This window comes from Copadichromis virginalis, linkage group LG3 (assembly GCF_057382275.1).
Source record: "Copadichromis virginalis isolate Kocher_CV1m ecotype Utaka linkage group LG3, C_Virginalis_male_GT1.1, whole genome shotgun sequence".
NCBI classification, from domain to species: domain Eukaryota; kingdom Metazoa; phylum Chordata; class Actinopteri; order Cichliformes; family Cichlidae; genus Copadichromis; species Copadichromis virginalis.
Genome location: NC_140620.1, coordinates 58,647,979 through 58,671,366, shown reverse-complemented (window position 1 = coordinate 58,671,366; position 23,388 = coordinate 58,647,979). Strand labels below are relative to the sequence as shown.

The window sequence follows — 23,388 nt, the reverse complement described above, 5'->3', positions numbered from 1 at the left end:
TCAATAGCAAATAAGGCCCTGGTGTGGTGTAAGTGGCCTGAGCAAGAACCACAGGGCCTGGTTTGGTGAAGATGGCCTCGGCCAGAAGCGCAGGGCCTGGTGTGATGTGAGTGGCCTGAGCAAGAGCCACAGGCCCTGGTGTGGTGTAAGTGGCCTCAGCCAGCAGCCACAGGCCCTGGTGTGGTGTAAGTGGCCTCAGCCAGAAGCCACAGGCACTGGTGTGGTGTAAGTGGCCTCAGCCAGCAGCAAAAGGGCCCTGGTGTGGTGTAGGTGGCCTCAGCCAGCAGCCACAGGCCCTGGTGTGGTGTAAGTGGCCTCAATAGCAACTAAGGCCCTGGTGTGGTGTAAGTGGCTTCAGCCAGCAGCCACAGGCCCTGGTGTGGTGTAAGTGGCCTCAGCCAGCAGCCACAGGCCCTGGTGTGGTGTAGGTGGCCTCAGCCAGCAGCCACAGGCCCTGGTGTGGTGTAAGTGGCCTCAATAGCAACTAAGGCCCTGGTGTGGTGTAAGTGGCTTCAGCCAGCAGCCACAGGCTCTGGTGTGGTGTAACTGGCCTCAGCCAGCAGCCACAGGCCCTGATGTGGTGTAAGTGGCCCCAGCCGGTCACTCAGGCCCTGGTGTGGTGTAGGTGGCATCAGCCAGCAGCCACAGGCCCTGGTGTGGTGTAAGTCGCCTCAGCCAGAAGCCACAGGCACTGGTGTGGTGTAAGTGGCCTCAGCCAGCAGCAAAAGGGCCCTGGTGTGGTGTAAGTCGCCTCAGCCAGCAGCCACAGGCCCTGGTGTGGTGTAGGTGGCCTCAGCCAGCAGCCACAGGCCCTGGTGTGGTGTAAGTGGCCTCAGCCAGCAGCCACAGGCCCTGTTGTGGTGTAAGTGGCTTCAGCCAGCAGCCACAGGCCCTGGTGTGGTGTAAGTGGCCTCAGCCAGTGCCACAGGCCCTGGTGTGGTGTAAGTGGCCTGAGCAAGAGCCACAGACCCTGGTGTGGTATAATTGGCCTCAGCCAGCAGCCACAGGCCCTGGTGTGGTGTAAGTCGCCTCAGACAGAAGCCACAGGCACTGGTGTGGTGTAAGTGGCCTCAGCCAGCAGCAAAAGGGCCCTGGTGTGGTATAAGTCGCCTCAGCCAGCAGCCACAGGCCCTGGTGTGGTGCAGGTGGCCTCAGCCAGCAGCCACAGGCCCTGGTGTGGTGTAAGTGGCCTGAGCAAGAGCCACATACCCTGGTGTGGTGTAATTGGCCTCAATAGCAACTAATGCCCTGGTGTGGTGTAAGTGGCCTCAGCCAGCAGCCACAGGCCCTGGTGTGGTGTAAGTGGCCTCAGCCAGAGCCACAGGCCCTGATGTGGTGTAAGTGGCCCCAGCCGGTCACTCAGGCCCTGGTGTGGTGTAGGTGGCATCAGCTAGCAGCACAAGACATTGGAAAACAGCCAAAAGCAATGTCGTTAATGTGCCCTCATTAATGGGCAGCTGCTTTTGGTCTTTTAATACACCCCTTCTCTGGATCAAAAGCGGTTCAATGACATTAAAATGAAAGGCTTACAGCACCAGGTATTCCCAGGCAGTCTCCTATCCAAGTACTAACCAAGCCCAGCCCTGCTCAGCTTCCGAGATCAGACGAGGTCGGGCGTGCTCAGGGTGGTATGGCCGTAAGCTGCTGGGCCCAGCACAATGTCTCAATTTATGGATTCAGGTGATAAGGTGGCAAGTACCTGAAGTTACGAAGACAATCCTATAACCCTACCTTCATGTTTGCATAATACCCTAACCCAAAGGCTCAGTTTAGCATTTATCCAACAGCACAGGCCCTGGATTGTTGAAGATGGCCTCAGGAACCAGCACAGGGCCTGGTGTGTTGTACATGGCCACAGCTAGCAGCACAGGGCCTGGTTTGGTGAAGATGGCCTCGGCCAGAAGCGCAGGGCCTGGTGTGATGTGAGTGGCCTGAGCAAGAGCCACAGGCCCTGGTGTGGTGTAATTGGCCTCAATAGCAACTAAGGCCCTGGTGTGGTGTAAGTGGCCTGAGCAAGAGCCACATACCCTGGTGTGGTGTAATTGGCCTCAATAGCAACTAAGGCCCTGGTGTGGTGTAGGTGGCCTCAGCCAGCAGCCACAGGCCCTGGTGTGGTGTAAGTGGCCTCAGCCAGAGCAACAGGCCCTGATGTGGTGTAAGTGGCCCCAGCCGGTCACTCAGGCCCTGGTGTGGTGTAGGTGGCATCAGCTAGCAGCACAAGACATTGGAAAACAGCCAAAAGCAATGTCGTTAATGTGCCCTCATTAATGGGGAGCTGCTTCTGGTCTTTTAATACACCCCTTCTCTGGATCAAAAGCGGTTCAATGACATGAAAATGAAAGGCTTACAGCACCAGGTATTCCCAGGCAGTCTCCCATCCAAGTACTAACCAAGCCCAGCCCTGCTTAGCTTCCGAGATCAGACGAGGTCGGGCGTGCTCAGGGTGGTATGGCCGTAAGCTGCTGGCCCCAGCACAATGTCTCAATTTATGGATTCAAGTGATTAGGTGGCAAGTACCTGAAGTTACGAAGACAATCCTATAACCATACCTGCATGTTTGCATAATACCCTAACCAAAAGGCTCAGTTTGGCATTTATCCAACAGCACAGGCCCTGGATTGTTGAAGATGGCCTCAAGAACCAGCACAGGACCTGGTGTGTTTTACATGGCCACAGCAAGCAGCACAGGGCCTGGTTTGGTGAAGATGGCCTCAGCAGGCAGCCACAGGCCCTGGTTTGGTGTAAGTGGCCTCAGCTAGCAGCCACAGGCCCTGGTGTGGTGTGAGTGGCCTCAGCCAGCAGCCACAGGCCCTGGTGTGGTCTAAGTGGCCTCAGCCAGTGCCACAGGCCCTGGTGTGGTGTAAGTGGCCTAAGCCAGAGCCACAGGCCCTGGTGTGGTGTAAGTGGCCTCAATAGCAAATAAGGCCCTGGTGTGGTGTAAGTGGCCTGAGCAAGAACCACAGGGCCTGGTTTGGTGAAGATGGCCTCGGCCAGAAGCGCAGGGCCTGGTGTGATGTGAGTGGCCTGAGCAAGAGCCACAGGCCCTGGTGTGGTGTAAGTGGCCTCATTCAGCAGCCACAGGCCCTGGTGTGGTGTAAGTGGCCTCAGCCAGGAGCCACATGCACTGGTGTGGTGTAAGTGGCCTCAGCCAGCAGCAAAAGGGCCCTGGTGTGGTGTAGGTGGCCTCAGCCAGCAGCCACAGGCCCTGGTGTGGTGTAAGTGGCATCAATAGCAACTAAGGCCCTGGTGTGGTGTAGGTGGCCTCAGCCAGCAGCCACAGGCCCTGGTGTGGTGTAAGTGGCCTCAGCCAGAGCAACAGGCCCTGATGTGGTGTAAGTGGCCCCAGCCGGTCACTCAGGCCCTGGTGTGGTGTAGGTGGCATCAGCTAGCAGCCACAGGCCCTGGTGTGGTGTAAGTGGCCTCAGCCAGTGCCACAGGCCCTGGTGTGGTGTAAGTGGCCTGAGCAAGAGCCACAGACCCTGGTGTGGTGTAATTGGCCTCAATAGCAACTAAGGCCCTGGTGTGGTGTAGGTGGCCTCAGCCAGCAGCCACAGGCCCTGGTGTGGTGTAAGTGGCCTCAGCCAGCAGCCACAGGCCCTGGTGTGGTGTAAGTGGCATCAGCTAGCAGCACAAGACATTGGAAAACAGCCAAAAGCAATGTCGTTAATGTGCCCTCATTAATGGGGAGCTGCTTTTGGTCTTTTAATACACCCCTTCTCTGGATCAAAAGCGGTTCAATGACATGAAAATCAAAGGCTTACAGCACCAGGTATTCCCAGGCAGTCTCCCATCCAAGTACTAACCAAGCCCAGGCCTGCTTAGCTTCCGAGATCAGACGAGGTCGGGCGTGCTCACGGTGGTATGGCCGAAAGCTGCTGGCTCCAGCACAATGTCTCAATTTATGGATTCAAGTGATTAGGTGGCAAGTACCTGAAGTTACGAAGACAATCCTATAACCATACCTGCATGTTTGCATAATACCCTAACCCAAAGGCTCAGTTTGGCATTTATCCAACAGCACAGGCCCTGGATTGTTGAAGATGGCCTCAAGAACCAGCACAGGACCTGGTGTGTTTTACATGGCCACAGCAAGCAGCACAGGGCCTGGTTTGGTGAAGATGGCCTCAGCAAGCAGCCACAGGCCCTGGTTTGGTGTAAGTGGCCTCAGCCAGCAGCCACAGGCCCTGGTGTGGTGTAAGTGGCCTCAGCCAGCAGCCACAGGCCCTGGTGTGGTCTAAGTGGCCTCAGCCAGTGCCACAGGCCCTGGTGTGGTGTAAGTGGCCTGAGTAAGAGCCACAGGCCCTGGTGTGGTGTAAGTGGCCTCAGCCAGCAGCCACAGGCCCTGGTGTGGTGTAAGTGGCCTGAGCAAGTGCCACAGGCCCTGGTGTGGTGTAAGTGGCCTAAGCCAGAGCCACAGGCCCTGGTGTGGTGTAAGTGGCCTGAGCAAGAGCCACAGGGCCTGGTTTGGTGAAGATGGCCTCGGCCAGAAGCGCAGGGCCTGGTGTGATGTGAGTGGCCTGAGCAAGAGCCACAGGCCCTGGTGTGGTGTAAGTGGCCTCAGCCAGCAGCCACAGGCCCTGGTGTGGTGTAAGTCGCCTCAGCCAGAAGCCACAGGCACTGGTGTGGTGTAAGTGGCCTCAGCCAGCAGCAAAAGGGCCCTGGTGTGGTGTAAGTCGCCTCAGCCAGCAGCCACAGGCCCTGGTGTGGTGTAGATGGCCTCAGCCAGCAGCCACAGGCCCTGGTGTGGTGTAAGTGGCCTCAGCCAGCAGCCACAGGCCCTGGTGTGGTCTAAGTGGCCTCAGCCAGAAGCACAGGGCCTGGTGTGATATGAGTGGCCTCAGCAAGAGCCACAGGCCCTGGTGTGGTGTAAGTGGCCTGAGCAAGAGCCACAGGCCCTGGTGTGGTGTAAGTGGCCTGAGCAAGAGCCACAGGCCCTGGTGTGGTGTAGGTGGCCTCAGCCAGCAGCCACAGGCCCTGGTGTGGTGTAGGTGGCCTCAGCCAGCAGCCACAAGCCCTTGTGTGGTGTAAGTGGCCTCAGCCAGCAGCCACAGGCCCTGGTGTGGTGTAAGTGGCCTCGGCCAGTGCCACAGGCCCTGGTGTGGTGTAAGTGGCCTGAGCAAGAGCCACAGACCATGGTGTGGTGTAATTGGCCTCAATAGCAACTAAGGCCCTGGTGTGGTGTAAGTGGCCTCAGCCAGAGCCACAGGCCCTGATGTGGTGTAAGTGGCCCCAGCCGGTCACTCAGGCCCTGGTGTGGTGTAAGTGGCCTGAGCAAGAGCCACAGGCCCTGGTGTGGTGTAAGTGGCCTCAGCCAGCAGCCACAGGCCCTGGTGTGGTGTAAGTGGCCTGAGCAAGTGCCACAGGCCCTGGTGTGGTGTAAGTGGCCTGAGCAAGTGCCACAGGCCCTGGTGTGGTGTAAGTGGCCTCAATAGCAAATAAGGCCCTGGTGTGGTGTAAGTGGCCTGAGCAAGAACCACAGGGCCTGGTTTGGTGAAGATGGCCTCGGCCAGAAGCGCAGGGCCTGGTGTGATGTGAGTGGCCTGAGCAAGAGCCACAGGCCCTGGTGTGGTGTAAGTGGCCTCAGCCAGCAGCCACAGGCCCTGGTGTGGTGTAAGTGGCCTCAGCCAGAAGCCACAGGCACTGGTGTGGTGTAAGTGGCCTCAGCCAGCAGCAAAAGGGCCCTGGTGTGGTGTAGGTGGCCTCAGCCAGCAGCCACAGGCCCTGGTGTGGTGTAAGTGGCCTCAATAGCAACTAAGGCCCTGGTGTGGTGTAAGTGGCTTCAGCCAGCAGCCACAGGCCCTGGTGTGGTGTAAGTGGCCTCAGCCAGCAGCCACAGGCCCTGGTGTGGTGTAGGTGGCCTCAGCCAGCAGCCACAGGCCCTGGTGTGGTGTAAGTGGCCTCAATAGCAACTAAGGCCCTGGTGTGGTGTAAGTGGCTTCAGCCAGCAGCCACAGGCTCTGGTGTGGTGTAACTGGCCTCAGCCAGCAGCCACAGGCCCTGATGTGGTGTAAGTGGCCCCAGCCGGTCACTCAGGCCCTGGTGTGGTGTAGGTGGCATCAGCCAGCAGCCACAGGCCCTGGTGTGGTGTAAGTCGCCTCAGCCAGAAGCCACAGGCACTGGTGTGGTGTAAGTGGCCTCAGCCAGCAGCAAAAGGGCCCTGGTGTGGTGTAAGTCGCCTCAGCCAGCAGCCACAGGCCCTGGTGTGGTGTAGGTGGCCTCAGCCAGCAGCCACAGGCCCTGGTGTGGTGTAAGTGGCCTCAGCCAGCAGCCACAGGCCCTGTTGTGGTGTAAGTGGCTTCAGCCAGCAGCCACAGGCCCTGGTGTGGTGTAAGTGGCCTCAGCCAGTGCCACAGGCCCTGGTGTGGTGTAAGTGGCCTGAGCAAGAGCCACAGACCCTGGTGTGGTATAATTGGCCTCAGCCAGCAGCCACAGGCCCTGGTGTGGTGTAAGTCGCCTCAGACAGAAGCCACAGGCACTGGTGTGGTGTAAGTGGCCTCAGCCAGCAGCAAAAGGGCCCTGGTGTGGTATAAGTCGCCTCAGCCAGCAGCCACAGGCCCTGGTGTGGTGCAGGTGGCCTCAGCCAGCAGCCACAGGCCCTGGTGTGGTGTAAGTGGCCTGAGCAAGAGCCACATACCCTGGTGTGGTGTAATTGGCCTCAATAGCAACTAATGCCCTGGTGTGGTGTAAGTGGCCTCAGCCAGCAGCCACAGGCCCTGGTGTGGTGTAAGTGGCCTCAGCCAGAGCCACAGGCCCTGATGTGGTGTAAGTGGCCCCAGCCGGTCACTCAGGCCCTGGTGTGGTGTAGGTGGCATCAGCTAGCAGCACAAGACATTGGAAAACAGCCAAAAGCAATGTCGTTAATGTGCCCTCATTAATGGGGAGCTGCTTTTGGTCTTTTAATACACCCCTTCTCTGGATCAAAAGCGGTTCAATGACATGAAAATGAAAGGCTTACAGCACCAGGTATTCCCAGGCAGTCTCCTATCCAAGTACTAACCAAGCCCAGCCCTGCTCAGCTTCCGAGATCAGACGAGGTCGGGCGTGCTCAGGGTGGTATGGCCGTAAGCTGCTGGGCCCAGCACAATGTCTCAATTTATGGATTCAGGTGATAAGGTGGCAAGTACCTGAAGTTACGAAGACAATCCTATAACCCTACCTTCATGTTTGCATAATACCCTAACCCAAAGGCTCAGTTTAGCATTTATCCAACAGCACAGGCCCTGGATTGTTGAAGATGGCCTCAGGAACCAGCACAGGGCCTGGTGTGTTGTACATGGCCACAGCTAGCAGCACAGGGCCTGGTTTGGTGAAGATGGCCTCGGCCAGAAGCGCAGGGCCTGGTGTGATGTGAGTGGCCTGAGCAAGAGCCACAGGCCCTGGTGTGGTGTAATTGGCCTCAATAGCAACTAAGGCCCTGGTGTGGTGTAAGTGGCCTGAGCAAGAGCCACATACCCTGGTGTGGTGTAATTGGCCTCAATAGCAACTAAGGCCCTGGTGTGGTGTAGGTGGCCTCAGCCAGCAGCCACAGGCCCTGGTGTGGTGTAAGTGGCCTCAGCCAGAGCAACAGGCCCTGATGTGGTGTAAGTGGCCCCAGCCGGTCACTCAGGCCCTGGTGTGGTGTAGGTGGCATCAGCTAGCAGCCACAGGCCCTGGTGTGGTGTAAGTGGCCTCAGCCAGTGCCACAGGCCCTGGTGTGGTGTAAGTGGCCTGAGCAAGAGCCACAGACCCTGGTGTGGTGTAATTGGCCTCAATAGCAACTAAGGCCCTGGTGTGGTGTAGGTGGCCTCAGCCAGCAGCCACAGGCCCTGGTGTGGTGTAAGTGGCCTCAGCCAGCAGCCACAGGCCCTGGTGTGGTGTAAGTGGCATCAGCTAGCAGCACAAGACATTGGAAAACAGCCAAAAGCAATGTCGTTAATGTGCCCTCATTAATGGGGAGCTGCTTTTGGTCTTTTAATACACCCCTTCTCTGGATCAAAAGCGGTTCAATGACATGAAAATGAAAGGCTTACAGCACCAGGTATTCCCAGGCAGTCTCCCATCCAAGTACTAACCAAGCCCAGGCCTGCTTAGCTTCCGAGATCAGACGAGGTCGGGCGTGCTCAGGGTGGTATGGCCGAAAGCTGCTGGCTCCAGCACAATGTCTCAATTTATGGATTCAAGTGATTAGGTGGCAAGTACCTGAAGTTACGAAGACAATCCTATAACCATACCTGCATGTTTGCATAATACCCTAACCCAAAGGCTCAGTTTGGCATTTATCCAACAGCACATGCCCTGGATTGTTGAAGATGGCCTCAAGAACCAGCACAGGACCTGGTGTGTTTTACATGGCCACAGCAAGCAGCACAGGGCCTGGTTTGGTGAAGATGGCCTCAGCAAGCAGCCACAGGCCCTGGTTTGGTGTAAGTGGCCTCAGCCAGCAGCCACAGGCCCTGGTGTGGTGTAAGTGGCCTCAGCCAGCAGCCACAGGCCCTGGTGTGGTCTAAGTGGCCTCAGCCAGTGCCACAGGCCCTGGTGTGGTGTAAGTGGCCTGAGTAAGAGCCACAGGCCCTGGTGTGGTGTAAGTGGCCTCAGCCAGCAGCCACAGGCCCTGGTGTGGTGTAAGTGGCCTGAGCAAGTGCCACAGGCCCTGGTGTGGTGTAAGTGGCCTAAGCCAGAGCCACAGGCCCTGGTGTGGTGTAAGTGGCCTGAGCAAGAGCCACAGGGCCTGGTTTGGTGAAGATGGCCTCGGCCAGAAGCGCAGGGCCTGGTGTGATGTGAGTGGCCTGAGCAAGAGCCACAGGCCCTGGTGTGGTGTAAGTGGCCTCAGCCAGCAGCCACAGGCCCTGGTGTGGTGTAAGTCGCCTCAGCCAGAAGCCACAGGCACTGGTGTGGTGTAAGTGGCCTCAGCCAGCAGCAAAAGGGCCCTGGTGTGGTGTAAGTCGCCTCAGCCAGCAGCCACAGGCCCTGGTGTGGTGTAGATGGCCTCAGCCAGCAGCCACAGGCCCTGGTGTGGTGTAAGTGGCCTCAGCCAGCAGCCACAGGCCCTGGTGTGGTCTAAGTGGCCTCAGCCAGAAGCACAGGGCCTGGTGTGATATGAGTGGCCTCAGCAAGAGCCACAGGCCCTGGTGTGGTGTAAGTGGCCTGAGCAAGAGCCACAGGCCCTGGTGTGGTGTAAGTGGCCTGAGCAAGAGCCACAGGCCCTGGTGTGGTGTAGGTGGCCTCAGCCAGCAGCCACAGGCCCTGGTGTGGTGTAGGTGGCCTCAGCCAGCAGCCACAAGCCCTTGTGTGGTGTAAGTGGCCTCAGCCAGCAGCCACAGGCCCTGGTGTGGTGTAAGTGGCCTCGGCCAGTGCCACAGGCCCTGGTGTGGTGTAAGTGGCCTGAGCAAGAGCCACAGACCATGGTGTGGTGTAATTGGCCTCAATAGCAACTAAGGCCCTGGTGTGGTGTAAGTGGCCTCAGCCAGAGCCACAGGCCCTGATGTGGTGTAAGTGGCCCCAGCCGGTCACTCAGGCCCTGGTGTGGTGTAAGTGGCCTGAGCAAGAGCCACAGGCCCTGGTGTGGTGTAAGTGGCCTCAGCCAGCAGCCACAGGCCCTGGTGTGGTGTAAGTGGCCTGAGCAAGTGCCACAGGCCCTGGTGTGGTGTAAGTGGCCTGAGCAAGTGCCACAGGCCCTGGTGTGGTGTAAGTGGCCTCAATAGCAAATAAGGCCCTGGTGTGGTGTAAGTGGCCTGAGCAAGAACCACAGGGCCTGGTTTGGTGAAGATGGCCTCGGCCAGAAGCGCAGGGCCTGGTGTGATGTGAGTGGCCTGAGCAAGAGCCACAGGCCCTGGTGTGGTGTAAGTGGCCTCAGCCAGCAGCCACAGGCCCTGGTGTGGTGTAAGTGGCCTCAGCCAGAAGCCACAGGCACTGGTGTGGTGTAAGTGGCCTCAGCCAGCAGCAAAAGGGCCCTGGTGTGGTGTAGGTGGCCTCAGCCAGCAGCCACAGGCCCTGGTGTGGTGTAAGTGGCCTCAATAGCAACTAAGGCCCTGGTGTGGTGTAAGTGGCTTCAGCCAGCAGCCACAGGCCCTGGTGTGGTGTAAGTGGCCTCAGCCAGCAGCCACAGGCCCTGGTGTGGTGTAGGTGGCCTCAGCCAGCAGCCACAGGCCCTGGTGTGGTGTAAGTGGCCTCAATAGCAACTAAGGCCCTGGTGTGGTGTAAGTGGCTTCAGCCAGCAGCCACAGGCTCTGGTGTGGTGTAACTGGCCTCAGCCAGCAGCCACAGGCCCTGATGTGGTGTAAGTGGCCCCAGCCGGTCACTCAGGCCCTGGTGTGGTGTAGGTGGCATCAGCCAGCAGCCACAGGCCCTGGTGTGGTGTAAGTCGCCTCAGCCAGAAGCCACAGGCACTGGTGTGGTGTAAGTGGCCTCAGCCAGCAGCAAAAGGGCCCTGGTGTGGTGTAAGTCGCCTCAGCCAGCAGCCACAGGCCCTGGTGTGGTGTAGGTGGCCTCAGCCAGCAGCCACAGGCCCTGGTGTGGTGTAAGTGGCCTCAGCCAGCAGCCACAGGCCCTGTTGTGGTGTAAGTGGCCTCAGCCAGCAGCCACAGGCCCTGGTGTGGTGTAAGTGGCCTCAGCCAGTGCCACAGGCCCTGGTGTGGTGTAAGTGGCCTGAGCAAGAGCCACAGACCCTGGTGTGGTATAATTGGCCTCAGCCAGCAGCCACAGGCCCTGGTGTGGTGTAAGTCGCCTCAGACAGAAGCCACAGGCACTGGTGTGGTGTAAGTGGCCTCAGCCAGCAGCAAAAGGGCCCTGGTGTGGTATAAGTCGCCTCAGCCAGCAGCCACAGGCCCTGGTGTGGTGTAGGTGGCCTCAGCCAGCAGCCACAGGCCCTGGTGTGGTGTAAGTGGCCTGAGCAAGAGCCACATACCCTGGTGTGGTGTAATTGGCCTCAATAGCAACTAATGCCCTGGTGTGGTGTAAGTGGCCTCAGCCAGCAGCCACAGGCCCTGGTGTGGTGTAAGTGGCCTCAGCCAGAGCCACAGGCCCTGATGTGGTGTAAGTGGCCCCAGCCGGTCACTCAGGCCCTGGTGTGGTGTAGGTGGCATCAGCTAGCAGCACAAGACATTGGAAAACAGCCAAAAGCAATGTCGTTAATGTGCCCTCATTAATGGGCAGCTGCTTTTGCTCTTTTAATACACCCCTTCTCTGGATCAAAAGCGGTTCAATGACATGAAAATGAAAGGCTTACAGCACCAGGTATTCCCAGGCAGTCTCCCATCCAAGTACTAACCAAGCCCAGCCCTGCTTAGCTTCCGAGATCAGTCGAGGTCGGGGGTGCTCAGGGTGGTATGGCCGTAAGCTGCTGGCCCCAGCACAATGTCTCAATTTATGGATTCAAGTGATTAGGTGGCAAGTACCTGAAGTTACGAAGACAATCCTATAACCATACCTGCATGTTTGCATAATACCCTAACCCAAAGGCTCAGTTTGGCATTTATCCAACAGCACAGGCCCTGGATTGTTGAAGATGGCCTCAGGAACCAGCACAGGGCCTGGTGTGTTGTACATGGCCACAGCAAGGAGCACAGGGCCTGGTTTGGTGAAGATGGCCTCGGCCAGAAGCGCAGGGCCTGGTGTGATGTGAGTGGCCTGAGCAAGAGCCACAGGCCTTGGTGTGGTGTAAGTGGCCTCAGCCAGCAGCCACAGGCACTGGTGTGGTGTAAGTCGCCTCAGCCAGAAGCCACAGGCACTGGTGTGGTGTAAGTGGCCTCAGCCAGCAGCCACAGGCCCTGGTGTGGTGTAGGTGGCCTCAGCCAGCAGCCACAGGCCCTGGTGTGGTGTAAGTGGCCTCAGCCAGCAGCCACAGGCCCTGGTGTGGTGTAAGTGGCCTCAGCCAGCAGCCACAGGCCCTGGTGTGGTGTAAGTGGCCTCAGCCAGTGCCACAGGCCCTGGTGTGGTGTAAGTGGCCTGAGCAAGAGCCACAGACCCTGGTGTGGTGTAATTGGCCTCAGCCAGCAGCCACAGGCCCTGGTGTGGTGTAAGTCGCCTCAGACAGAAGCCACAGGCCCTGGTGTGGTGTAGGTGGCCTCAGCCACCAGCCACAGGCCCTGGTGTGGTGTAAGTGGCCTCAGCCAGCAGCCACAGGCCCTGGTGTGGTGTAAGTGGCCTCAGCCAGCAGCCACAGGCCATGGTGTGGTGTAAGTGGCCTCAGCCAGTGCCACAGGCCCTGGTGTGGTGTAAGTGGCCTGAGCAAGAGCCACAGGCCCTGGTGTGGTGTAAGTGGCCTGAGCAAGAGCCACAGACCCTGGTGTGGTGTAATTGGCCTGAATAGCAAATAAGGCCCTGGTGTGGTGTAAGTGGAATCAGCCAGCAGCCACAGGCCCTGGTGTGGTTTAAGTGGCCTGAGCCAGAGCCACAGGCCCTGGTGTGGTGTAACTGGCCTGAATAGCAAATAAGGCCCTGGTGTGGTGTAAGTGGCCTCAGCCAGAGCCACAGGCCCTGGTGTGGTGTAAGTGGCCTCAATAGCAACTAAGGCCCTGGTGTGGTGTAAGTGGCCTCAGCCAACAGCCACAGGCCCTGGTATGGTGTAAGTGGCCTCAGCCAGCAGCCACAGGCCCTGGTGTGGTGTAAGTGGCCAGAAGCGCAGGGCCTGGTGTGATGTGAGTGGCCTGAGCAAGAGCCACAGACCCTGGTGTGGTGTAATTGGCCTCAATAGCAACTAAGGCCCTGGTGTGGTGTATGTGGCCTCAGCCAGCAGCCACAGGCCCTGGTGTGGTGTAACTGGCCTCAGCCAGCAGCCACAGGCCCTGGTGTGGTGTAAGTGGCCTCAGCCAGAGCCACAGGCCCTGATGTGGTGTAAGTCGCCTCAGCTAGCAGCACAGGGCCTGGTTTGGTGAAGATGGCCTCGGCCAGAAGCGCAGGGCCTGGTGTGATGTGAGTGGCCTGAGCAAGAGCCACAGGCCCTGGTGTGTTGTAAGTGGCCTCAGCCAGCAGCCACAGGCCCTGGTGTGGTGTAGGTGGCCTCAGCCAGCAGCCACAGGCCCTGGTGTGGTGTAAGTGGCCTCAGCCAGTGCCACAGGCCCTGGTGTGGTGTAATTGGCCTCAATAGCAACTAAGGCCCTGGTGTGGTGTAAGTGGCCTGAGCAAGAGCCACATACCCTGGTGTGGTGTAATTGGCCTCAATAGCAACTAAGGCCCTGGTGTGGTGTAGGTGGCCTCAGCCAGCAGCCACAGGCCCTGGTGTGGTGTAAGTGGCCTCAGCCAGAGCAACAGGCCCTGATGTGGTGTAAGTGGCCCAAGCCGGTCACTCAGGCCCTGGTGTGGTGTAGGTGGCATCAGCTAGCAGCACAAGACATTGGAAAACAGCCAAAAGCAATGTCGTTAATGTGCCCTCATTAATGGGGAGCTGCTTCTGGTCTTTTAATACACCCCTTCTCTGGATCAAAAGCTGTTCAATGACATGAAAGGCTTACAGCACCAGGTATTCCCAGGAAGTCTCCCATCCAAGTACTAAACAAGCCCAGCCCTGCTTAGCTTCCGAGATCAGACGAGGTCGGGCGTGCTCAGGGTGGTATGGCCGTAAGCTGCTGGCCCCAGCACAATGTCTCAATTTATGGATTCAAGTGATTAGGTGGCAAGTACCTGAAGTTACGAAGACAATCCTATAACCATACCTGCATGTTTGCATAATACCCTAACCAAAAGGCTCAGTTTGGCATTTATCCAACAGCACAGGCCCTGGATTGTTGAAGATGGCCTCAAGAACCAGCACAGGACCTGGTGTGTTTTACATGGCCACAGCAAGCAGCACAGGGCCTGGTTTGGTGAAGATGGCCTCAGCAAGCAGCCACAGGCCCTGGTTTGGTGTAAGTGGCCTCAGCTAGCAGCCACAGGCCCTGGTGTGGTGTGAGTGGCCTCAGCCAGCAGCCACAGGCCCTGGTGTGGTCTAAGTGGCCTCAGCCAGTGCCACAGGCCCTGGTGTGGTGTAAGTGGCCTGAGCAAGAGCCACAGGCCCTGGTGTGGTGTAGGTGGCCTCAGCCAGCAGCCACAGGCCCTGGTGTGGTGTAAGTGGCCTGAGCAAGTGCCACAGGCCCTGGTGTGGTGTAAGTGGCCTAAGCAAGAGCCACAGGCCCTGGTGTGGTGTAAGTGGCCTCAATAGCAAATAAGGCCCTGGTGTGGTGTAAGTGGCCTGAGCAAGAACCACAGGGCCTGGTTTGGTGAAGATGGCCTCGGCCAGAAGCGCAGGGCCTGGTGTGATGTGAGTGGCCTGAGCAAGAGCCACAGGCCCTGGTGTGGTGTAAGTGGCCTCAGCCAGCAGCCACAGGCCCTGGTGTGGTGTAATTGGCCTCAGCCAGAAGCCACAGGCACTGGTGTGGTGTAAGTGGCCTCAGCCAGCAGCAAAAGGGCCCTGGTGTGGTGTAGGTGGCCTCAGCCAGCAGCCACAGGCCCTGGTGTGGTGTAAGTGGCCTCAATAGCAACTAAGGCCCTGGTGTGGTGTAAGTGGCTTCAGCCAGCAGCCACAGGCCCTGGTGTGGTGTAAGTGGCCTCAGCCAGCAGCCACAGGCCCTGGTGTGGTGTAGGTGGCCTCAGCCAGCAGCCACAGGCCCTGGTGTGGTGTAAGTGGCCTCAATAGCAACTAAGGCCCTGGTGTGGTGTAAGTGGCTTCAGCCAGCAGCCACAGGCTCTGGTGTGGTGTAACTGGCCTCAGCCAGCAGCCACAGGCCCTGGTGTGGTGTAAGTGGCCACAGCCGGTCACTCAGGCCCTGGTGTGGTGTAAGTGGCCTCAGCCAGCAGCCACAGGCCCTGGTGTGGTGTAAGTGGCCTCAGCCAGTGCCACAGGCCCTGGTGTGGTGTAAGTGGCCTGAGCAAGAGCCACAGGCCCTGGTGTGGTGTAAGTGGCCTGAGCAAGAGCCACAGACCCTGGTGTGGTGTAATTGGCCTCAATAGCAACTAATGCCCTGGTGTGGTGTAGGTGGCCTCAGCCAGCAGCCACAGGCCCTGGTGTGGTGTAAGTGGCCTGAGCAAGAGCCACAGGCCCTGGTGTGGTGTAAGTGGCCTGAGCAAGAGCCACAGACCCTGGTGTGGTGTAAGTGGCCTCAATAGCAAATAAGGCCCTGGTGTGGTGTAAGTGGCCTGAGCAAGAACCACAGGGCCTGGTTTGGTGAAGATGGCCTCGGCCAGAAGCGCAGGGCCTGGTGTGATGTGAGTGGCCTGAGCAAGAGCCACAGGCCCTGGTGTGGTGTAAGTCGCCTCAGCCAGCAGCCACAGGCCCTGGTGTGGTGTAATTGGCCTCAGCCAGAAGCCACAGGCACTGGTGTGGTGTAAGTGGCCTCAGCCAGCAGCAAAAGGGCCCTGGTGTGGTGTAGGTGGCCTCAGCCAGCAGCCACAGGCCCTGGTGTGGTGTAAGTGGCCTCAATAGCAACTAAGGCCCTGGTGTGGTGTAAGTGGCTTCAGCCAGCAGCCACAGGCCCTGGTGTGGTGTAAGTCGCCTCAGCCAGCAGCCACAGGCCCTTGTGTGGTGTAAGTGGCCTCAGCCAGCAGCCACAGGCCCTGGTGTGGTGTAAGTGGCCTCAGCCAGTGCCACAGGCCCTGGTGTGGTGTAATTGGCCTCAATAGCAACTAAGGCCCTGGTGTGGTGTAAGTGGCCTGAGCAAGAGCCACATACCCTGGTGTGGTGTAATTGGCCTCAATAGCAACTAAGGCCCTGGTGTGGTGTAGGTGGCCTCAGCCAGCAGCCACAGGCCCTGGTGTGGTGTAAGTGGCCTCAGCCAGAGCAACAGGCCCTGATGTGGTGTAAGTGGCCCCAGCCGGTCACTCAGGCCCTGGTGTGGTGTAGGTGGCATCAGCTAGCAGCACAAGACAATGGAAAACAGCCAAAAGCAATGTCGTTAATGTGCCCTCATTAATGGGGAGCTGCTTCTGGTCTTTTAATACACCCCTTCTCTGGATCAAAAGCGGTTCAATGACATGAAAATGAAAGGCTTACAGCACCAGGTATTCCCAGGCAGTCTCCCATCCAAGTACTAACCAAGCCCAGCCCTGCTTAGCTTCCGAGATCAGACGAGGTCGGGCGTGCTCAGGGTGGTATGGCCGTAAGCTGCTGGCTCCAGCACAATGTCTCAATTTATGGATTCAAGTGATTAGGTGGCAAGTACCTGAAGTTACGAAGACAATCCTATAACCATACCTGCATGTTTGCATAATACCCTAACCCAAAGGCTCAGTTTGGCATTTATCCAACAGCACAGGCCCTGGATTGTTGAAGATGGCCTCAAGAACCAGCACAGGACCTGGTGTGTTTTACATGGCCACAGCAAGCAGCACAGGGCCTGGTTTGGTGAAGATGGCCTCAGCAAGCAGCCACAGGCCCTGGTTTGGTGTAAGTGGCCTCAGCCAGCAGCCACAGGCCCTGGTGTGGTGTAAGTGGCCTCAGCCAGCAGCCACAGGCCCTGGTGTGGTCTAAGTGGCCTCAGCCAGTGCCACAGGCCCTGGTGTGGTGTAAGTGGCCTGAGTAAGAGCCACAGGCCCTGGTGTGGTGTAAGTGGCCTCAGCCAGCAGCCACAGGCCCTGGTGTGGTGTAAGTGGCCTGAGCAAGTGCCACAGGCCCTGGTGTGGTGTAAGTGGCCTAAGCCAGAGCCACAGGCCCTGGTGTGGTGTAAGTGGCCTGAGCAAGAGCCACAGGGCCTGGTTTGGTGAAGATGGCCTCGGCCAGAAGCGCAGGGCCTGGTGTGATGTGAGTGGCCTGAGCAAGAGCCACAGGCCCTGGTGTGGTGTAAGTGGCCTGAGCAAGAGCCACAGGCCCTGGTGTGGTGTAAGTGGCCTGAGCAAGTGCCACAGGCCCTGGTGTGGTGTAAGTGGCCTAAGCCAGAGCCACAGGCCCTGGTGTGGTGTAAGTGGCCTGAGCAAGAGCCACAGGGCCTGGTTTGGTGAAGATGGCCTCGGCCAGAAGCGCAGGGCCTGGTGTGATGTGAGTGGCCTGAGCAAGAGCCACAGGCCCTGGTGTGGTGTAAGTGGCCTCAGCCAGCAGCCACAGGCCCTGGTGTGGTGTAAGTCGCCTCAGCCAGAAGCCACAGGCACTGGTGTGGTGTAAGTGGCCTCAGCCAGCAGCAAAAGGGCCCTGGTGTGGTGTAAGTCGCCTCAGCCAGCAGCCACAGGCCCTGGTGTGGTGTAGATGGCCTCAGCCAGCAGCCACAGGCCCTGGTGTGGTGTAAGTGGCCTCAGCCAGCAGCCACAGGCCCTGGTGTGGTCTAAGTGGCCTCAGCCAGAAGCACAGGGCCTGGTGTGATATGAGTGGCCTGAGCAAGAGCCACAGGCCCTGGTGTGGTGTAAGTGGCATGAGCAAGAGCCACAGGCCCTGGTGTGGTGTAAGTGGCCTGAGCAAGAGCCACAGGCCCTGGTGTGGTGTAGGTGGCCTCAGCCAGCAGCCACAGGCCCTGGTGTGGTGTAGGTGGCCTCAGCCAGCAGCCACAAGCCCTTGTGTGGTGTAAGTGGCCTCAGCCAGCAGCCACAGGCCCTGGTGTGGTGTAAGTGGCCTCAGCCAGTGCCACAGGCCCTGGTGTGGTGTAAGTGGCCTGAGCAAGAGCCACAGACCATGGTGTGGTGTAATTGGCCTCAATAGCAACTAAGGCCCTGGTGTGGTGTAAGTGGCCTCAGCCAGCAGCCACAGGCCCTGGTGTGGTGTAAGTGGCCTCAGCCAGAGGCCACAGGCCCTGGTGTGGTGTAAGTGGCCTCAGCCAGAGCCACAGGCCCTGATGTGGTGTAAGTGGCCCCAGCCGGTCACTCAGGCCCTGGTGTGGTGTAGGTGGCATCAGCTAGCAGCACAAGACATTGGAAAACAGCCAAAAGCAATGTCGTTAATGTGCCCTCATTAATGGGCAGCTGCTTTTGGTCTTTTAATACACCCCTTCTCTGGATCAAAAGCGGTTCAATGACATGAAAATGAAAGGCTTACAGCACCAGGTATTCCCAGGCAGGCTCCCATCCAAGTACTAACCAAGCCCAGCCCTGCTCAGCTTCCGAGATCAGACGAGGTCGGGCGTGCTCAGGGTGGTATGGCCGTAAGCTGCTGGCCCCAGCACAATGTCTCAATTTATGGATTCAGGTGATTAGGTGGCAAGTACCTGAAGTTACGAAGACAATCCTATAACCCTACCTTCATGTTTGCATAATACCCTAACCCAAAGGCTCAGTTTAGCATTTATCCAACAGCACAGGCCCTGGATTGTTGAAGATGGCCTCAGGAACCAGCACAGGGCCTGGTGTGTTGTACATGGCCACAGCTAGCAGCACAGGGCCTGGTTTGGTGAAGATGGCCTCGGCCAGAAGCGCAGGGCCTGGTGTGATGTGAGTGGCCTGAGCAAGAGCCACAGGCCCTGGTGTGGTGTACGTGGCCTCAGCCAGCAGCCACAGGCCTGGTGTGGTGTAAGTCGCCTCAGCCAGAAGCCACAGGCCCTGGTGTGGTGTAAGTGGCCTCAGCCAGCAGCCACAGGCCCTGGTGTGGTGTAAGTGGCCTGAGCAAGAGCCACAGGCCCTGGTGTGGTGTAAGTGGCCTCAGCCAGCAGCCACAGGCCCTGGTGTGGTGTAAGTGGCCTGAGCAAGTGCCACAGGCCCTGGTGTGGTGTAAGTGGCCTCAATAGCAAATAAGGCCCTGGTGTGGTGTAAGTGGCCTGAGCAAGAACCACAGGGCCTGGTTTGGTGAAGATGGCCTCGGCCAGAAGCGCAGGGCCTGGTGTGATGTGAGTGGCCTGAGCAAGAGCCACAGGCCCTGGTGTGGTGTAAGTGGCCTCAGCCAGCAGCCACAGGCCCTGGTGTGGTGTAAGTGGCCTCAGCCAGAAGCCACATGCACTGGTGTGGTGTAAGTGGCCTCAGCCAGCAGCAAAAGGGCCCTGGTGTGGTGTAGGTGGCCTCAGCCAGCAGCCACAGGCCCTGGTGTGGTGTAAGTGGCCTCAATAGCAACTAAGGCCCTGGTGTGGTGTAAGTGGCTTCAGCCAGCAGCCACAGGCCCTGGTGTGGTGTAAGTGGCCTCAGCCAGCAGCCACAGGCCCTGGTGTGGTGTAGGTGGCCTCAGCCAGCAGCCACAGGCCCTGGTGTGGTGTAAGTGGCCTCAATAGCAACTAAGGCCCTGGTGTGGTGTAAGTGGCTTCAGCCAGCAGCCACAGGCTCTGGTGTGGTGTAACTGGCCTCAGCCAGCAGCCACAGGCCCTGGTGTGGTGTAAGTGGCCTCAGCCAGAGCCACAGGCCCTGATGTGGTGTAAGTGGCCTCAGCCAGCAGCCACAGGCCCTGGTGTGGTGTAAGTGGCCTCAGCCAGTGCCACAGGCCCTGGTGTGGTGTAAGTGGCCTGAGCAAGAGCCACAGACCATGGTGTGGTGTAATTGGCCTCAATAGCAACTAAGGCCCTGGTGTGGTGTAAGTGGCCTCAGCCAGCAGCCACAGGCCCTGGTGTGGTGTAAGTGGCCTCAGCCAGCAGCCACAGGCCCTGGTGTGGTGTAAGTGGCCTCAGCCAGTGCCACAGGCCCTGGTGTGGTGTAATTGGCCTCAATAGCAACTAAGGCCCTGGTGTGGTGTAAGTGGCCTGAGCAAGAGCCACATACCCTGGTGTGGTGTAATTGGCCTCAATAGCAACTAAGGCCCTGGTGTGGTGTAGGTGGCCTCAGCCAGCAGCCACAGGCCCTGGTGTGGTGTAAGTGGCCTCAGCCAGAGCAACAGGCCCTGATGTGGTGTAAGTGGCCCCAGCCGGTCACTCAGGCCCTGGTGTGGTGTAGGTGGCATCAGCTAGCAGCCACAGGCCCTGGTGTGGTGTAAGTGGCCTCAGCCAGTGCCACAGGCCCTGGTGTGGTGTAAGTGGCCTGAGCAAGAGCCACAGACCCTGGTGTGGTGTAATTGGCCTCAATAGCAACTAAGGCCCTGGTGTGGTGTAGGTGGCCTCAGCCAGCAGCCACAGGCCCTGGTGTGGTGTAAGTGGCCTCAGCCAGCAGCCACAGGCCCTGGTGTGGTGTAAGTGGCATCAGCTAGCAGCACAAGACATTGGAAAACAGCCAAAAGCAATGTCGTTAATGTGCCCTCATTAATGGGGAGCTGCTTTTGGTCTTTTAATACACCCCTTCTCTGGATCAAAAGCGGTTCAATGACATGAAAATGAAAGGCTTACAGCACCAGGTATTCCCAGGCAGTCTCCCATCCAAGTACTAACCAAGCCCAGCCCTGCTTAGCTTCCGAGATCAGACGAGGTCAGGCGTGCTCACGGTGGTATGGCCGTAAGCTGCTGGCTCCAGCACAATGTCTCAATTTATGGATTCAAGTGATTAGGTGGCAAGTACCTGAAGTTACGAAGACAATGCTATAACCATACCTGCATGTTTGCATAATACCCTAACCCAAAGGCTCAGTTTGGCATTTATCCAACAGCACAGGCCCTGGATTGTTGAAGATGGCCTCAGGAACCAGCACAGGGCCTGGTGTGTTGTACATGGCCACAGCAAGGAGCACAGGGCCTGGTTTGGTGAAGATGGCCTCGGCCAGAAGCGCAGGGCCTGGTGTGGTGTAAGTCGCCTCAGCCAGAAGCCACAGGCACTGGTGTGGTGTAAGTGGCCTAAGCCAGAGCCACAGGCCCTGGTGTGGTGTAAGTGGCCTCAATAGCAAATAAGGCCCTGGTGTGATATGAGTGGCCTGAGCAAGAGCCACAGGCCCTGGTGTGGTGTAAGTGGCATGAGCAAGAGCCACAGGCCCTGGTGTGGTGTAAGTGGCCTGAGCAAGAGCCAGAGGCCCTGGTGTGGTGTAGGTGGCCTCAGCCAGCAGCCACAGGCCCTGGTGTGGTGTAGGTGGCCTCAGCCAGCAGCCACAAGCCCTTGTGTGGTGTAAGTGGCCTCAGCCAGCAGCCACAGGCCCTGGTGTGGTGTAAGTGGCCTCAGCCAGTGCCACAGGCCCTGGTGTGGTGTAAGTGGCCTGAGCAAGAGCCACAGACCATGGTGTGGTGTAATTGGCCTCAATAGCAACTAAGGCCCTGGTGTGGTGTAAGTGGCCTCAGCCAGCAGCCACAGGCCCTGGTGTGGTGTAAGTGGCCTCAGCCAGAGGCCACAGGCCCTGGTGTGGTGTAAGTGGCCTCAGCCAGAGCCACAGGCCCTGATGTGGTGTAAGTGGCCCCAGCCGGTCACTCAGGCCCTGGTGTGGTGTAGGTGGCATCAGCTAGCAGCACAAGACATTGGAAAACAGCCAAAAGCAATGTCGTTAATGTGCCCTCATTAATGGGCAGCTGCTTTTGGTCTTTTAATACACCCCTTCTCTGGATCAAAAGCGGTTCAATGACATGAAAATGAAAGGCTTACAGCACCAGGTATTCCCAGGCAGGCTCCCATCCAAGTACTAACCAAGCCCAGCCCTGCTCAGCTTCCGAGATCAGACGAGGTCGGGCGTGCTCAGGGTGGTATGGCCGTAAGCTGCTGGCCCCAGCACAATGTCTCAATTTATGGATTCAGGTGATTAGGTGGCAAGTACCTGAAGTTACGAAGACAATCCTATAACCCTACCTTCATGTTTGCATAATACCCTAACCCAAAGGCTCAGTTTAGCATTTATCCAACAGCACAGGCCCTGGATTGTTGAAGATGGCCTCAGGAACCAGCACAGGGCCTGGTGTGTTGTACATGGCCACAGCTAGCAGCACAGGGCCTGGTTTGGTGAAGATGGCCTCGGCCAGAAGCGCAGGGCCTGGTGTGATGTGAGTGGCCTGAGCAAGAGCCACAGGCCCTGGTGTGGTGTACGTGGCCTCAGCCAGCAGCCACAGGCCTGGTGTGGTGTAAGTCGCCTCAGCCAGAAGCCACAGGCCCTGGTGTGGTGTAAGTGGCCTCAGCCAGCAGCCACAGGCCCTGGTGTGGTGTAAGTGGCCTGAGCAAGAGCCACAGGCCCTGGTGTGGTGTAAGTGGCCTCAACCAGCAGCCACAGGCCCTGGTGTGGTGTAAGTGGCCTGAGCAAGTGCCACAGGCCCTGGTGTGGTGTAAGTGGCCTCAATAGCAAATAAGGCCCTGGTGTGGTGTAAGTGGCCTGAGCAAGAACCACAGGGCCTGGTTTGGTGAAGATGGCCTCGGCCAGAAGCGCAGGGCCTGGTGTGATGTGAGTGGCCTGAGCAAGAGCCACAGGCCCTGGTGTGGTGTAAGTGGCCTCAGCCAGCAGCCACAGGCCCTGGTGTGGTGTAAGTGGCCTCAGCCAGAAGCCACATGCACTGGTGTGGTGTAAGTGGCCTCAGCCAGCAGCAAAAGGGCCCTGGTGTGGTGTAGGTGGCCTCAGCCAGCAGCCACAGGCCCTGGTGTGGTGTAAGTGGCCTCAATAGCAACTAAGGCCCTGGTGTGGTGTAAGTGGCTTCAGCCAGCAGCCACAGGCCCTGGTGTGGTGTAAGTGGCCTCAGCCAGCAGCCACAGGCCCTGGTGTGGTGTAGGTGGCCTCAGCCAGCAGCCACAGGCCCTGGTGTGGTGTAAGTGGCCTCAATAGCAACTAAGGCCCTGGTGTGGTGTAAGTGGCTTCAGCCAGCAGCCACAGGCTCTGGTGTGGTGTAACTGGCCTCAGCCAGCAGCCACAGGCCCTGGTGTGGTGTAAGTGGCCTCAGCCAGAGCCACAGGCCCTGATGTGGTGTAAGTGGCCTCAGCCAGCAGCCACAGGCCCTGGTGTGGTGTAAGTGGCCTCAGCCAGTGCCACAGGCCCTGGTGTGGTGTAAGTGGCCTGAGCAAGAGCCACAGACCATGGTGTGGTGTAATTGGCCTCAATAGCAACTAAGGCCCTGGTGTGGTGTAAGTGGCCTCAGCCAGCAGCCACAGGCCCTGGTGTGGTGTAAGTGGCCTCAGCCAGCAGCCACAGGCCCTGGTGTGGTGTAAGTGGCCTCAGCCAGTGCCACAGGCCCTGGTGTGGTGTAATTGGCCTCAATAGCAACTAAGGCCCTGGTGTGGTGTAAGTGGCCTGAGCAAGAGCCACATACCCTGGTGTGGTGTAATTGGCCTCAATAGCAACTAAGGCCCTGGTGTGGTGTAGGTGGCCTCAGCCAGCAGCCACAGGCCCTGGTGTGGTGTAAGTGGCCTCAGCCAGAGCAACAGGCCCTGATGTGGTGTAAGTGGCCCCAGCCGGTCACTCAGGCCCTGGTGTGGTGTAGGTGGCATCAGCTAGCAGCCACAGGCCCTGGTGTGGTGTAAGTGGCCTCAGCCAGTGCCACAGGCCCTGGTGTGGTGTAAGTGGCCTGAGCAAGAGCCACAGACCCTGGTGTGGTGTAATTGGCCTCAATAGCAACTAAGGCCCTGGTGTGGTGTAGGTGGCCTCAGCCAGCAGCCACAGGCCCTGGTGTGGTGTAAGTGGCCTCAGCCAGCAGCCACAGGCCCTGGTGTGGTGTAAGTGGCATCAGCTAGCAGCACAAGACATTGGAAAACAGCCAAAAGCAATGTCGTTAATGTGCCCTC

At 58.5% G+C, this 23,388-nt stretch overlaps 3 non-coding genes and 8 pseudogenes across 3 annotated transcripts; all 11 read right to left on the bottom strand.

The window, feature by feature from the left end:
* Positions 1-1,523: 1,523 nt before the first annotated feature.
* Positions 1,524-1,642, bottom strand: LOC146715974 (5S ribosomal RNA; annotated as a pseudogene).
* Positions 1,643-2,341: 699 nt separating this feature from the next.
* On the bottom strand, positions 2,342-2,460 carry LOC146715973 (5S ribosomal RNA). The gene has a single exon (XR_014919629.1). It is a non-coding gene; the product is annotated as a 5S ribosomal RNA (ribosomal RNA).
* Positions 2,461-3,754: 1,294 nt separating this feature from the next.
* On the bottom strand, positions 3,755-3,873 carry LOC146715972 (5S ribosomal RNA; annotated as a pseudogene).
* Positions 3,874-6,948: 3,075 nt separating this feature from the next.
* LOC146715971 (5S ribosomal RNA) lies at positions 6,949-7,067 on the bottom strand (annotated as a pseudogene).
* A 935-nt stretch (positions 7,068-8,002) lies between these two features.
* On the bottom strand, positions 8,003-8,121 carry LOC146715970 (5S ribosomal RNA; annotated as a pseudogene).
* A 3,075-nt stretch (positions 8,122-11,196) lies between these two features.
* Positions 11,197-11,315, bottom strand: LOC146715969 (5S ribosomal RNA; annotated as a pseudogene).
* A 2,105-nt stretch (positions 11,316-13,420) lies between these two features.
* Positions 13,421-13,539, bottom strand: LOC146715968 (5S ribosomal RNA). Its single transcript, XR_014919356.1, has one exon. It is a non-coding gene; the product is annotated as a 5S ribosomal RNA (ribosomal RNA).
* A 2,394-nt stretch (positions 13,540-15,933) lies between these two features.
* Positions 15,934-16,052, bottom strand: LOC146715967 (5S ribosomal RNA). Its single transcript, XR_014919628.1, has one exon. It is a non-coding gene; the product is annotated as a 5S ribosomal RNA (ribosomal RNA).
* A 1,846-nt stretch (positions 16,053-17,898) lies between these two features.
* LOC146715966 (5S ribosomal RNA) lies at positions 17,899-18,017 on the bottom strand (annotated as a pseudogene).
* Positions 18,018-20,095: 2,078 nt separating this feature from the next.
* LOC146715965 (5S ribosomal RNA) lies at positions 20,096-20,214 on the bottom strand (annotated as a pseudogene).
* Positions 20,215-21,269: 1,055 nt separating this feature from the next.
* LOC146715964 (5S ribosomal RNA) lies at positions 21,270-21,388 on the bottom strand (annotated as a pseudogene).
* Between the last annotated feature and the right edge of the window lie 2,000 nt (positions 21,389-23,388).